This window comes from Triturus cristatus, chromosome 6 (genome assembly GCF_964204655.1).
Source record: "Triturus cristatus chromosome 6, aTriCri1.1, whole genome shotgun sequence".
NCBI classification, from domain to species: Eukaryota; Metazoa; Chordata; class Amphibia; order Caudata; family Salamandridae; genus Triturus; species Triturus cristatus.
In genome coordinates this window covers 1,302,502,742-1,302,517,346 of record NC_140589.1, presented here as the reverse complement: position 1 = coordinate 1,302,517,346, position 14,605 = coordinate 1,302,502,742, and the positions used below count along the sequence as shown (strand labels likewise).

At 47.5% G+C, this 14,605-nt stretch overlaps 5 non-coding genes across 5 annotated transcripts; 3 read left to right on the top strand and 2 right to left on the bottom strand.

Annotated features, from left to right (window-relative positions):
• The first annotated feature begins 1,336 nt into the window (after positions 1-1,336).
• On the top strand, positions 1,337-1,419 carry TRNAL-UAA (transfer RNA leucine (anticodon UAA)). Its single transcript has one exon. It is a non-coding gene; the product is annotated as a tRNA-Leu (tRNA).
• Positions 1,420-6,182: 4,763 nt separating this feature from the next.
• On the top strand, positions 6,183-6,265 carry TRNAL-UAA (transfer RNA leucine (anticodon UAA)). Its single transcript has one exon. It is a non-coding gene; the product is annotated as a tRNA-Leu (tRNA).
• Positions 6,266-6,604: 339 nt separating this feature from the next.
• TRNAL-UAA (transfer RNA leucine (anticodon UAA)) lies at positions 6,605-6,687 on the bottom strand. The gene has a single exon. It is a non-coding gene; the product is annotated as a tRNA-Leu (tRNA).
• Positions 6,688-11,042: 4,355 nt separating this feature from the next.
• Positions 11,043-11,125, top strand: TRNAL-UAA (transfer RNA leucine (anticodon UAA)). The gene has a single exon. It is a non-coding gene; the product is annotated as a tRNA-Leu (tRNA).
• Positions 11,126-11,464: 339 nt separating this feature from the next.
• On the bottom strand, positions 11,465-11,547 carry TRNAL-UAA (transfer RNA leucine (anticodon UAA)). Its single transcript has one exon. It is a non-coding gene; the product is annotated as a tRNA-Leu (tRNA).
• Between the last annotated feature and the right edge of the window lie 3,058 nt (positions 11,548-14,605).

Genomic DNA, 14,605 nt, shown 5'->3' with positions numbered 1-14,605 from the left:
GGGGCTACACTTGCCCCCTCCCCTCAATCTAAAAGAGTGGCCCTGGGGGATGGGGTCCCCAGGGCCTAACAAGGCTCGGGGACGGGGCCCACACTACCACCTCCCATTATTTAAATAAGTGGCCCCGGGGAATAGGATCTCCAAGGTGGATAATGGCTCAGAGAGGGGGGCGCGTGACCCCGCTCCCCTTACAAAAATACACGGCCCTGGAGCATGGGATCGCCAGGGTCTAAAGAGGCTCAGGGAGGGGGACCACATGACCCCTCCCCTTTTTTAGACATATGTACTGTCCTGGGGAATGGGGTCCCCAGGGTCTAAAGAACCCTGGGGAGGGGGAGCACATGGCCCCACTTTATTTTTAATAATTTAGTATAAGTGGCCCTAAGGGATGGGGTCCCCGGGCCCATTATGGCTTGAGGAGGGGCCATCCGGCCCCATTCCCTTTATCTTAAGAAATGGCCCAGGGAGATGAGGTCCTCAATGGGTTGGAGTGAGGGGCTGAGTTGCCCCCTCCCCTTTAATTAAAAAACAAACGTTCCCGGGGGATGGTGTCCCCTGGGCATTACACGGTTCTGCAATAAGGTGGCTGTGAGGCGCCCTCCCCTTTTAAAGTATAAATGCGGCCCTCGGGGATAGGGTCCCCAGGGCCCAAAGAGACTCGGAGAGGAGTACCACATGACTCCCTTCCCCTTTCATTAAAAAAAAGCCCCCCACCCCCCCCCCGAGGGCCTTGCATGGTCCTGGGAGGGTGGGCCACGAGCATTTTAACTTATATGTACAGCCCGGGGGATGGGCACCCAGGGCCTAAACAGACTTGGGAAGGAGGGCCGCACTGCTCCACTTCCCTTTAATAAAAAACAGAAAAGGCCCTGAGTGAATACCCTATAGCCTATGCACCAACGGTCAAAGGCTGTGTGCAGTGAGGTGTTGGCTGCCATTGGGAGGGTTTGACCACAGGGCCTGGCTGCAGACTGTGATATCACTGATGTCATCAATGATGTCATAAGTGATGTCATATGTAAGATCACAAGCAGTGCATGGCTAGGCACAAGTTATTGTTAGCTCTCCTAACTATCCCTGCTGAATTATTGTGTGATTTTATTTTGTTCAAAATGTTGTTACTGACAAGTTCACCCAACTGTACTTTAACCTTTGCTATTTTCAGAAAAATGTTAAGGTTTTTTTTAGAAAAAAGAACAATATATTTTTATAGCACCGAACAATAATATTACTTTAACAGCCTGTGCTTATTTCCATCAAATATATATAGATATCATACACTCAACTACATCAATCCATTAAAAGATTCCCATGTAGGTGGGAGGATAAACACAGCACCAGGATGGCCGAGTGGTTAAGGCGTTGGACTTAAGATCCAATGGACATGTGTCCGCGTGGGTTCGAACCCCACTCCTGGTAGAGAGCTTTTGTACTTCCTTAGAGCAATCACACAATCAAGATTGTATTTCCTTATAAACAAAGTAGAAACAGAAAAACTAAGTCATGTTTAACCATCCGTTAAACCAACTGTAATCAGGCGGACGACCTGTTCCCCAAAACATGGAAACTTCCAAATTAGACATTTGACGAGCACAAATAACTGATTTACTTTGTATTTTGTAGAAGAATTCCTGTTAATTACTATGCAGATTTAATATGTAGCTTCTATCTTATTATTAATAATGTACAATTGGGAAAAATGCATACATTTATATTTAAATAAACGGTGCCATGGGAGAAAAAAAAATCCATCTACCAGGAGTGGGGTTCGAACCCACGCGGACACATGTCCATTGGATCTTAAGTCCAACGCCTTAACCACTCGGCCAGCCTGGTGCAGGTGATGGATTTGTGGTCTGCACGACTGATGTCAATGTTTCACTGAACCATGATTGGATTCTGTTATTATCATTGTATTTTTGCCGCCTGTTATTTTCGCAGAACTCGCATTAAGCAGAACAGTTCCGATGGCGCTTGTGCTACAATGGCGAAGGTTATACCACGACATTGAAATTCACCAGAAGACGGCGCTCACACTGAGCACGATTGTATGGGAAACCGCCAGCTTGTTAGCGCTCTAGTTGTTCGTTAGAACACTCTGGGACATTCTGTCATTGGGCTATACATGGGCTACATCTGGGTGATATTTGGGCTACATTTGGGCTCTTTTGTCTCTGGTGGCCATCTTGGGAGACGTCTGTTGAGCCGCTGAGCAGAGCGAGCAGGAAAGGATGTTGACTTGCAACATTTAGAAAATCTCCGCTCTCGAAAATCACAAAAATAAAAACACGGAAGAAGGAAGCTCAAACTAGAAAACGTTACATCCATGAATGCACTTCCTCGGAATCATAGTGAAGCCACCGCAAGTTTATCAGAGTTCATTGTGGCTTTATTCTCCTCCAAGGGCAACTGGCAGCATGCCTGGAGCTGCTGTCCTTACGGAAACTTTTAATACAGTCAGAGGCCGAGGTCAGGTGGTTTCTAACCATATTCAGCGAGGCCTCTCTTCATTTTTCGGCAACTCAAATGCAGGCTGTAAATATCGGCCATCTTGGATTAGGCCAAAATGGACCATCTTAATTAAAAGAAATACAAAACAACGTTACTACATCGTAATGATTAAACAGTGTTAATTCCCACTAATACCCTTATGTGTATGTAATTATCTAGCCATCTGCAACATAAAGAAGCATTTAAAGCACGTTATTTTAAAGCACAAACACGAAACAAATAGCACTTTAGCCACACATATTTAATTAATTCGCTCACTGACTTAGTTCACGTATCAATAAAGCAACATAAATGCATTCCCGCGTGTAATTCTTTCATTAGTAATGTTGGTTAGTCAGAAACTTCAACATAATTAATAATTAATAATTAATTTATCAGTAATTTTAATTATGACATATAAACATAAACTGGAGTTTAAATCTCAATAAATTTTCAATAGAAAACTCTGCTCCAGCAATCACACCTCCCTGTGACAGGATGCCTATTGTTGGGCCTCCTCCACTGCGAGTTTCGGTCATCAGCAGGAGGGCAGCCCAGTGTCTGTGACTGGTGGCATCCATTTTGTGATGCCAGGGCTCTGCAGGATTCTACCGTGTTTCCACAGTCGGTACATGTCTATCCCTCTAGAAGGGTGCGATCATACTCCCACACCAGTTACTGGTGTGGGGGTATGATTCCAAATCGTTTGACACCAAACACTACATGTTTTGATGCAGCCATCCCATAGTTAGCATTTACTGCGAGGTTATAAAGCACTTAAGAGTATATGGTTTGACCGCATTCACAAACAGCCCCAGAGAATAGACTCTGAGAGCTGCAGAGGGGCCCTGCTCAGGCAGAGGCACCCCCTCACATGGAAACCGAGCACCCTGCCCTCAGGATTGATAGGGCCTGCCTTAGGGGTGACTGATAGGTTTAAATGTGTGTTCATGGAGAGATATAGTGAACCTATATCTCAGTGAGGAGTGCTAACACTACCTCACCCAGGCTGCAGTAGCAGGCCTGTGGTATCATATTTAGTCTGCTTCCCAGGGGTGGCATAATACATGCTTCAGCCCCTGGTAGGCCTGTGAAGTACCTATGCCCTTGGCACCTAAGGTACCATATACTAGGGGCTCATAAGGTACCACAGTATCCAATCACTAGTGCACATAATATGCACTCCAAGTTCTTTAGAGAGAACAGAGAGGATGGGGCCTTGATTAGCAGGGTCCCAGCCAGACTATAGCCAGAAACCAGTGTAAACATCAGAAAAAAAGTGGGGGCAACATAAGAGTCAGATCCTACTCTCCTTCAATGGGTGACCCGGATGCGGAGGGGTGTGTTCCTGACAGGTAGGACATGTGTGGGTACACTGGGGGATATGTTCCTGTCCCAACCAGAGTGTCTGATGTGGACAGGAACTGTATGTCAGCACAGGAGTTTGTGTGTTGTGGTTGTGTGCGGAGTTGTGTATTTGCGTACTTGCAGCGTTGTCTGTGACGTTGCATTATTTGCTGGTAGTGGATGAGGTACAGAAGTGGAAAGGCTTGTAGAGCTGGATTCATTGCGTTCAGGACCGGGTGGAGGGACCGGGAGTCTGGTTTTGCGCTCCGCTTTCGTGCTTCTGCTGTCTCTGTGTGGGGGATTCTCAACTGCGGTGTGATGGGCTGTTTGCGGCATTGTGATTTGTACATTGGACGGGACGTCATTCCGCACGGTGGTGTGTCTCTATTGGCTGCCTCTGCCGCAGCTTACCGAAAATGGGCTATGTTTGCCTATTGTAATATGGCGGGAGCGAGGACCGCTGCTGGAGTGCGGAAAAAGAAATTTTCCGCTACAGCCAGAACCACGGATGTGTCTCCGCCCGCCATCCTAATGAGCCCCTTAGTATCTTGTCCTGAAGTTAACAAAAATATGTATGAGGGGAAGGCGTAGGGATACACTGACCTCCAGAGCCGCATGGGGTGACCCGAGGGACCCTCTGGGACCTAAATGAGAAGAAAATCAGCCAAACATGCTGCTACACAGCTAAACTCTTGTGGGGTTGAAAATAACCAACCTCAATTGGTGGATAGGACGCATTAATTCGCTATAAGCCCTGGGGCTGTATTCATAAAGGGGAGGGCTGCCTGCTCCCACTCCCCGAGCCATCAGAGGCCTCAGGGAGCCCACCCCTGGGGTTGAACATATTGTGTATGGGTGGGGGGTGAAGTTTGAGGGCCCCTGGGAATGAGGTCCCTGAGGCTGAAATCAGCCCGGAGAAGTGGGGGATTGTGTTTCCCTCTTCCTCCAAAAAGCACGCAAGGCCCCATGGGGTCCCCAGGGCTGACATCAGCCCAGGGAGGGGGGCTACACTTGCCCCCTCCCCTCAATCTAAAAGAGTGGCCCTGGGGGATGGGGTCCCCAGGGCCTAACAAGGCTCGGGGACGGGGCCCACACTACCACCTCCCATTATTTAAATAAGTGGCCCCGGGGAATAGGATCTCCAAGGTGCATAATGGCTCAGAGAGGGGGGCGCGTGACCCCGCTCCCCTTACAAAAATACACGGCCCTGGAGCATGGGATCGCCAGGGTCTAAAGAGGCTCAGGGAGGGGGACCACATGACCCCTCCCCTTTTTTAGACATATGTACTGTCCTGGGGAATGGGGTCCCCAGGGTCTAAAGAACCCTGGGGAGGGGGAGCACATGGCCCCACTTTATTTTTAATAATTTAGTATAAGTGGCCCTAAGGGATGGGGTCCCCGGGCCCATTATGGCTTGAGGAGGGGCCATCCGGCCCCATTCCCTTTATCTTAAGAAATGGCCCAGGGAGATGAGGTCCTCAATGGCCTATCAAGGGTTGGAGTGAGGGGCTGAGTTGCCCCCTCCCCTTTAATTAAAAAACAAACGTTCCCCGGGGATGGTGTCCCCTGGGCATTACACGGTTCTGCAATAAGGTGGCTGTGAGGCGCCCTCCCCTTTTAAAGTATAAATGCGGCCCTCGGGGATAGGGTCCCGAGGGCCCGAAAAGACTCGGAGAGGAGTACCACATGACTCCCTTCCCCTTTCATTAAAAAAAAGCCCCCCACCCCCCCCGAGGGCCTTGCATGGTCCTGGGAGGGTGGGCCACGAGCATTTTAACTTATATGTACAGCCCGGGGGATGGGCACCCAGGGCCTAAACAGACTTGGGAAGGAGGGCCGCACTGCTCCACTTCCCTTTAATAAAAAACAGAAAAGGCCCTGAGTGATGACCCTATAGCCTATGCACCAACGGTCAAAGGCTGTGTGCAGTGAGGTGTTGGCTGCCATTGGGAGGGTTTGACCACAGGGCCTGGCTGCAGACTGTGATATCACTGATGTCATCAATGATGTCATAAGTGATGTCATATGTAAGATCACAAGCAGTGCATGGCTAGGCACAAGTTATTGTTAGCTCTCCTAACTATCCCTGCTGAATTATTGTGTGATTTTATTTTGTTCAAAATGTTGTTACTGACAAGTTCACCCAACTGTACTTTAACCTTTGCTATTTTCAGAAAAATGTTAAGGTTTTTTTTAGAAAAAAGAACAATATATTTTTATAGCACCGAACAATAATATTACTTTAACAGCCTGTGCTTATTTCCATCAAATATATATAGATATCATACACTCAACTACATCAATCCATTAGAAGATTCCCATGTAGGTGGGAGGATAAACACAGCACCAGGATGGCCGAGTGGTTAAGGCGTTGGACTTAAGATCCAATGGACATGTGTCCGCGTGGGTTCGAACCCCACTCCTGGTAGAGAGCTTTTGTACTTCCTTAGAGCAATCACACAATCAAGATTGTATTTCCTTATAAACAAAGTAGAAACAGAAAAACTAAGTCATGTTTAACCATCCGTTAAACCAACTGAAAAGTAATCAGGCGGACGACCTGTTCCCCAAAACATGGAAACTTCCAAATTAGACATTTGACGAGCACAAATAACTGATTTACTTTGTATTTTGTAGAAGAATTCCTGTTAATTACTATGCAGATTTAATATGTAGCTTCTATCTTATTATTAATAATGTACAATTGGGAAAAATGCATACATTTATATTTAAATAAACGGTGCCATGGGAGAAAAAAAAATCCATCTACCAGGAGTGGGGTTCGAACCCACGCGGACACATGTCCATTGGATCTTAAGTCCAACGCCTTAACCACTCGGCCATCCTGGTGCGGGTGATGGATTTGTGGTCTGCACGACTGATGTCAATGTTTCACTGAACCATGATTGGATTCTGTTATTATCATTGTATTTTTGCCGCCTGTTATTTTCGCAGAACTCGCATTAAGCAGAACAGTTCCGATGGCGCTTGTGCTACAATGGCGAAGGTTATACCACGACATTGAAATTCACCAGAAGACGGCGCTCACACTGAGCACGATTGTATGGGAAACCGCCAGCTTGTTAGCGCTCTAGTTGTTCGTTAGAACACTCTGGGACATTCTGTCATTGGGCTATACATGGGCTACATCTGGGTGATATTTGGGCTACATTTGGGCTCTTTTGTCTCTGGTGGCCATCTTGGGAGACGTCCGTTGAGCCGCTGAGCAGAGCGAGCAGGAAAGGATGTTGACTTGCAACATTTAGAAAATCTCCGCTCTCGAAAATCACAAAAATAAAAACACGGAAGAAGGAAGCTCAAACTAGAAAACGTTACATCCATGAATGCACTTCCTCGGAATCATAGTGAAGCCACCGCAAGTTTATCAGAGTTCATTGTGGCTTTATTCTCCTCCAAGGGCAACTGGCAGCATGCCTGGAGCTGCTGTCCTTACGGAAACTTTTAATACAGTCAGAGGCCGAGGTCAGGTGGTTTCTAACCATATTCAGCGAGGCCTCTCTTCATTTTTCGGCAACTCAAATGCAGGCTGTAAATATCGGCCATCTTGGATTAGGCCAAAATGGACCATCTTAATTAAAAGAAATACAAAACAACGTTACTACATCGTAATGATTAAACAGTGTTAATTCCCACTAATACCCTTATGTGTATGTAATTATCTAGCCATCTGCAACATAAAGAAGCATTTAAAGCACGTTATTTTAAAGCACAAACACGAAACAAATAGCACTTTAGCCACACATATTTAATTAATTCGCTCACTGACTTAGTTCACGTATCAATAAAGCAACATGAATGCATTCCCGCGTGTAATTCTTTCATTAGTAATGTTGGTTAGTCAGAAACTTCAACATAATTAATAATTAATAATTAATTTATCAGTAATTTTAATTATGACATATAAACATAAACTGGAGTTTAAATCTCAATAAATTTTCAATAGAAAACTCTGCTCCAGCAATCACACCTCCCTGTGACAGGATGCCTATTGTTGGGCCTCCTCCACTGCGAGTTTCGGTCATCAGCAGGAGGGCAGCCCAGTGTCTGTGACTGGTGGCATCCATTTTGTGATGCCAGGGCTCTGCAGGATTCTACCATGTTTCCACAGTCGGTACATGTCTATCCCTCTAGAAGGGTGCGATCATACTCCCACACCAGTTACTGGTGTGGGGGTATGATTCCAAATCGTTTGACACCAAACACTACATGTTTTGATGCAGCCATCCCATAGTTAGCATTTACTGCGAGGTTATAAAGCACTTAAGAGTATATGGTTTGACCGCATTCACAAACAGCCCCAGAGAATAGACTCTGAGAGCTGCAGAGGGGCCCTGCTCAGGCAGAGGCACCCCCTCACATGGAAACCGAGCACCCTGCCCTCAGGATTGATAGGGCCTGCCTTAGGGGTGACTGATAGGTTTAAATGTGTGTTCATGGAGAGATATAGTGAACCTATATCTCAGTGAGGAGTGCTAACACTACCTCACCCAGGCTGCAGTAGCAGGCCTGTGGTATCATATTTAGTCTGCTTCCCAGGGGTGGCATAATACATGCTTCAGCCCCTGGTAGGCCTGTGAAGTACCTATGCCCTTGGCACCTAAGGTACCATATACTAGGGGCTCATAAGGTACCACAGTATCCAATCACTAGTGCACATAATATGCACTCCAAGTTCTTTAGAGAGAACAGAGAGGATGGGGCCTTGATTAGCAGGGTCCCAGCCAGACTATAGCCAGAAACCAGTGTAAACATCAGAAAAAAAGTGGGGGCAACATAAGAGGCAGATCCTACTCTCCTTCAATGGGTGACCCGGATGCGGAGGGGTGAGTTTCTGACAGGTAGGACATGTGTGGGTACACTGGGGGATATGTTCCTGTCCCAACCAGAGTGTCTGATGTGGACAGGAACTGTATGTCAGCACAGGAGTTTGTGTGTTGTGGTTGTGTGCGGAATTGTGTATTTGCGTACTTGCAGCGTTGTCTGTGACGTTGCATTATTTGCTGGTAGTGGATGAGGTACAGAAGTGGAAAGGCTTGTAGAGCTGGGTTCATTGCGTTCAGGACCGGGTGGAGGGACCGGGAGTCTGGTTTTGCGCTCCGCTTTCGTGCTTCTGCTGTCTCTGGGTGGGGGATTCTCAACTGCGGTGTGATGGGCTGTTTGCGGCATTGTGATTTGTACATTGGACGGGACGTCATTCCGCACGGTGGTGTGTCTCTATTGGCTGCCTCTGCCGCAGCTTACCGAAAATGGGCTATGTTTGCCTATTGTAATATGGCGGGAGCGAGGACCGCTGCTGGAGTGCGGAAAAAGAAATTTTCCGCTACAGCCAGAACCACGGATGTGTCTCCGCCCGCCATCCTAATGAGCCCCTTAGTATCTTGTCCTGAAGTTAACAAGAATATGTATGAGGGGAAGGCGTAGGGATACACTGACCTCCAGAGCCGCATGGGGTGACCCGAGGGACCCTCTGGGACCTAAATGAGAAGAAAATCAGCCAAACATGCTGCTACACAGCTAAACTCTTGTGGGGTTGAAAATAACCAACCTCAATTGGTGGATAGGACGCATTAATTCGCTATAAGCCCTGGGGCTGTATTCATAAAGGGGAGGGCTGCCTGCTCCCACTCCCCGAGCCATCAGAGGCCTCAGGGAGCCCACCCCTGGGGTTGAACATATTGTGTATGGGTGGGGGGTGAAGTTTGAGGGCCCCTGGGAATGAGGTCCCTGAGGCTGAAATCAGCCCGGAGAAGTGGGGGATTGTGTTTCCCTCTTCCTCCAAAAAGCACGAAAGCCCCATGGGGTCCCCAGGGCTGACATCAGCCCAGGGAGGGGGGCTACACTTGCCCCCTCCCCTCAATCTAAAAGAGTGGCCCTGGGGGATGGGGTCCCCAGGGCCTAACAAGGCTCGGGGACGGGGCCCACACTACCACCTCCCATTATTTAAATAAGTGGCCCCGGGGAATAGGATCTCCAAGGTGGATAATGGCTCAGAGAGGGGGGCGCGTGACCCCGCTCCCCTTACAAAAATACACGGCCCTGGAGCATGGGATTGCCAGGGTCTAAAGAGGCTCCGGGATGGGGACCACATGACCCCTCCCCCTTTTTAGACATATGTACTGTCCTGGGGAATGGGGTCCCCAGGGTCTAAAGAACCCTGGGGAGGGGGAGCACATGGCCCCACTTTATTTTTAATAATTTAGTATAAGTGGCCCTAAGGGATGGGGTCCCCGGGCCCATTATGGCTTGAGGAGGGGCCATCCGGCCCCATTCCCTTTATCTTAAGAAATGGCCCAGGGAGATGAGGTCCTCAATGGCCTATCAAGGGTTGGAGTGAGGGGCTGAGTTGCCCCCTCCCCTTTAATTAAAAAACAAACGTTCACGGGGGATGGTGTCCCCTGGGCATTACACGGTTCTGCAATAAGGTGGCTGTGAGGCGCCCTCCCCTTTTAAAGTATAAATGCGGCCCTCGGGGATAGGGTCCCCAGGGCCCAAAAAGACTCGGAGAGGAGTACCACATGACTCCCTTCCCCTTTCATTAAAAAAAAGCCCCCCCCCCCCCCCCCCCCCCCCCGAAGGCCTTGCATGGTCCTGGGAGGGTGGGCCACGAGCATTTTAACTTATATGTACAGCCCGGGGGATGGGCACCCAGGGCCTAAACAGACTTGGGAAGGAGGGCCGCACTGCTCCACTTCCCTTTAATAAAAAACAGAAAAGGCCCTGAGTGATGACCCTATAGCCTATGCACCAACGGTCAAAGGCTGTGTGCAGTGAGGTGTTGGCTGCCATTGGGAGGGTTTGACCACAGGGCCTGGCTGCAGACTGTGATATCACTGATGTCATCAATGATGTCATAAGTGATGTCATATGTAAGATCACAAGCAGTGCATGGCTAGGCACAAGTTATTGTTAGCTCTCCTAACTATCCCTGCTGAATTATTGTGTGATTTTATTTTGTTCAAAATGTTGTTACTGACAAGTTCACCCAACTGTACTTTAACCTTTGCTATTTTCAGAAAAATGTTAAGGTTTTTTTTAGAAAAAAGAACAATATATTTTTATAGCACCGAACAATAATATTACTTTAACAGCCTGTGCTTATTTCCATCAAATATATATAGATATCATACACTCAACTACATCAATCCATTAAAAGATTCCCATGTAGGTGGGAGGATAAACACAGCACCAGGATGGCCGAGTGGTTAAGGCGTTGGACTTAAGATCCAATGGACATGTGTCCGCGTGGGTTCGAACCCCACTCCTGGTAGAGAGCTTTTGTACTTCCTTAGAGCAATCACACAATCAAGATTGTATTTCCTTATAAACAAAGTAGAAACAGAAAAACTAAGTCATGTTTAACCATCCGTTAAACCAACTGAAAAGTAATCAGGCGGACGACCTGTTCCCCAAAACATGGAAACTTCCAAATTAGACATTTGACGAGCACAAATAACTGATTTACTTTGTATTTTGTAGAAGAATTCCTGTTAATTACTATGCAGATTTAATATGTAGCTTCTATCTTATTATTAATAATGTACAATTGGGAAAAATGCATACATTTATATTTAAATAAACGGTGCCATGGGAGAAAAAAAAATCCATCTACCAGGAGTGGGGTTCGAACCCACGCGGACACATGTCCATTGGATCTTAAGTCCAACGCCTTAACCACTCGGCCATCCTGGTGCAGGTGATGGATTTGTGGTCTGCACGACTGATGTCAATGTTTCACTGAACCATGATTGGATTCTGTTATTATCATTGTATTTTTGCCGCCTGTTATTTTCGCAGAACTCGCATTAAGCAGAACAGTTCCGATGGCGCTTGTGCTACAATGGCGAAGGTTATACCACGACATTGAAATTCACCAGAAGACGGCGCTCACACTGAGCACGATTGTATGGGAAACCGCCAGCTTGTTAGCGCTCTAGTTGTTCGTTAGAACACTCTGGGACATTCTGTCATTGGGCTATACATGGGCTACATCTGGGTGATATTTGGGCTACATTTGGGCTCTTTTGTTTCTGGTGGCCATCTTGGGAGACGTCCGTTGAGCCGCTGAGCAGAGCGAGCAGGAAAGGATGTTGACTTGCAACATTTAGAAAATCTCCGCTCTCGAAAATCACAAAAATAAAAACACGGAAGAAGGAAGCTCAAACTAGAAAATGTTACATCCATGAATGCACTTCCTCGGAATCATAGTGAAGCCACCGCAAGTTTATCAGAGTTCATTGTGGCTTTATTCTCCTCCAAGGGCAACTGGCAGCATGCCTGGAGCTGCTGTCCTTACGGAAACTTTTAATACAGTCAGAGGCCGAGGTCAGGTGGTTTCTAACCATATTCAGCGAGGCCTCTCTTCATTTTTCGGCAACTCAAATGCAGGCTGTAAATATCGGCCATCTTGGATTAGGCCAAAATGGACCATCTTAACTAAAAGAAATACAAAACAACGTTACTACATCATAATGATTAAACAGTGTTAATTCCCACTAATACCCTTATGTGTATGTAATTATCTAGCCATCTGCAACATAAAGAAGCATTTAAAGCACGTTATTTTAAAGCACAAACACGAAACAAATAGCACTTTAGCCACACATATTTAATTAATTCGCTCACTGACTTAGTTCACGTATCAATAAAGCAACATAAATGCATTCCCGCGTGTAATTCTTTCATTAGTAATGTTGGTTAGTCAGAAACTTCAACATAATTAATAATTAATAATTAATGTATCAGTAATTTTAATTATGACATATAAACATAAACTGGAGTTTAAATCTCAATAAATTTTCAATAGAAAACTCTGCTCCAGCAATCACACCTCCCTGTGACAGGATGCCTATTGTTGGGCCTCCTCCACTGCGAGTTTCGGTCATCAGCAGGAGGGCAGCCCAGTGTCTGTGACTGGTGGCATCCATTTTGTGATGCCAGGGCTCTGCAGGATTCTACCGTGTTTCCACAGTCGGTACATTTCTATCCCTCTAGAAGGGTGCGATCATACTCCCACACCAGTTACTGGTGTGGGGGTATGATTCCAAATCGTTTGACACCAAACACTACATGTTTTGATGCAGCCATCCCATAGTTAGCATTTACTGCGAGGTTATAAAGCACTTAAGAGTATATGGTTTGACCGCATTCACAAACAGCCCCAGAGAATAGACTCTGAGAGCTGCAGAGGGGCCCTGCTCAGGCAGAGGCACCCCCTCACATGGAAACCGAGCACCCTGCCCTCAGGATTGATAGGGCCTGCCTTAGGGGTGACTGATAGGTTTAAATGTGTGTTCATGGAGAGATATAGTGAACCTATATCTCAGTGAGGAGTGCTAACACTACCTCACCCAGGCTGCAGTAGCAGGCCTGTGGTATCATATTTAGTCTGCTTCCCAGGGGTGGCATAATACATGCTTTAGCCCCTGGTAGGCCTGTGAAGTACCTATGCCCTTGGCACCTAAGGTACCATATACTAGGGGCTCATAAGGTACCACAGTATCCAATCACTAGTGCACATAATATGCACTCCAAGTTCTTTAGAGAGAACAGAGAGGATGGGGCCTTGATTAGCAGGGTCCCAGCCAGACTATAGCCAGAAACCAGTGTAAACATCAGAAAAAAAGTGGGGGCAACATAAGAGGCAGATCCTACTCTCCTTCAATGGGTGACCCGGATGCGGAGGGGTGAGTTTCTGACAGGTAGGACATGTGTGGGTACACTGGGGGATATGTTCCTGTCCCAACCAGAGTGTCTGATGTGGACAGGAACTGTATGTCAGCACAGGAGTTTGTGTGTTGTGGTTGTGTGCGGAGTTGTGTATTTGCGTACTTGCAGCGTTGTCTGTGACGTTGCATTATTTGCTGGTAGTGGATGAGGTACAGAAGCGGAAAGGCTTGTAGAGCTGGATTCATTGCGTTCAGGACCGGGTGGAGGGACTGGGAGTCTGGTTTTGCGCTCCGCTTTCGTGCTTCTGCTGTCTCTGGGTGGGGGATTCTCAACTGCGGTGTGATGGGCTGTTTGCGGCATTGTGATTTGTACATTGGACGGGACGTCATTCCGCACGGTGGTGTGTCTCTATTGGCTGCCTCTGCCGCAGCTTACCGAAAATGGGCTATGTTTGCCCATTGTAATATGGCGGGAGCGAGGACCGCTGCTGGAGTGCGGAAAAAGAAATTTTCCGCTACAGCCAGAACCACGGATGTGTCTCCGCCCGCCATCCTAATGAGCCCCTTAGTATCTTGTCCTGAAGTTAACAAAAATATGTATGAGGGGAAGGCGTAGGGATACACTGACCTCCAGAGCCGCATGGGGTGACCCGAGGGACCCTCTGGGACCTAAGTGAGAAGAAAATCAGCCAAACATGCTGCTACACAGCTAAACTCTTGTGGGGTTGAAAATAACCAACCTCAATTGGTGGACAGGACGCATTAATTCACTATAAGCCCTGGGGCTGTATTCATAAAGGGGAGGGCTGCCTGCTCCCACTCCCCGAGCCATCAGAGCCCTCAGGGAGCCCACCCCTGGGGTTGAACATATTGTGTATGGGTGGGGGGTGAAGTTTGAGGGCCCCTGGGAATGAGGTCCCTGAGGCTGAAATCGGCCCGGAGAAGTGGGGGATTGTGTTTCCCTCTTCCTCCAAAAAGCACGCAAGGCCCCATGGGGTCCCCAGGGCTGACATCAGCCCAGGGAGGGGGGCTACACTTGCCCCCTCCCCTCAATCTAAAAGAGTGGCCCTGGGGGATGGGGT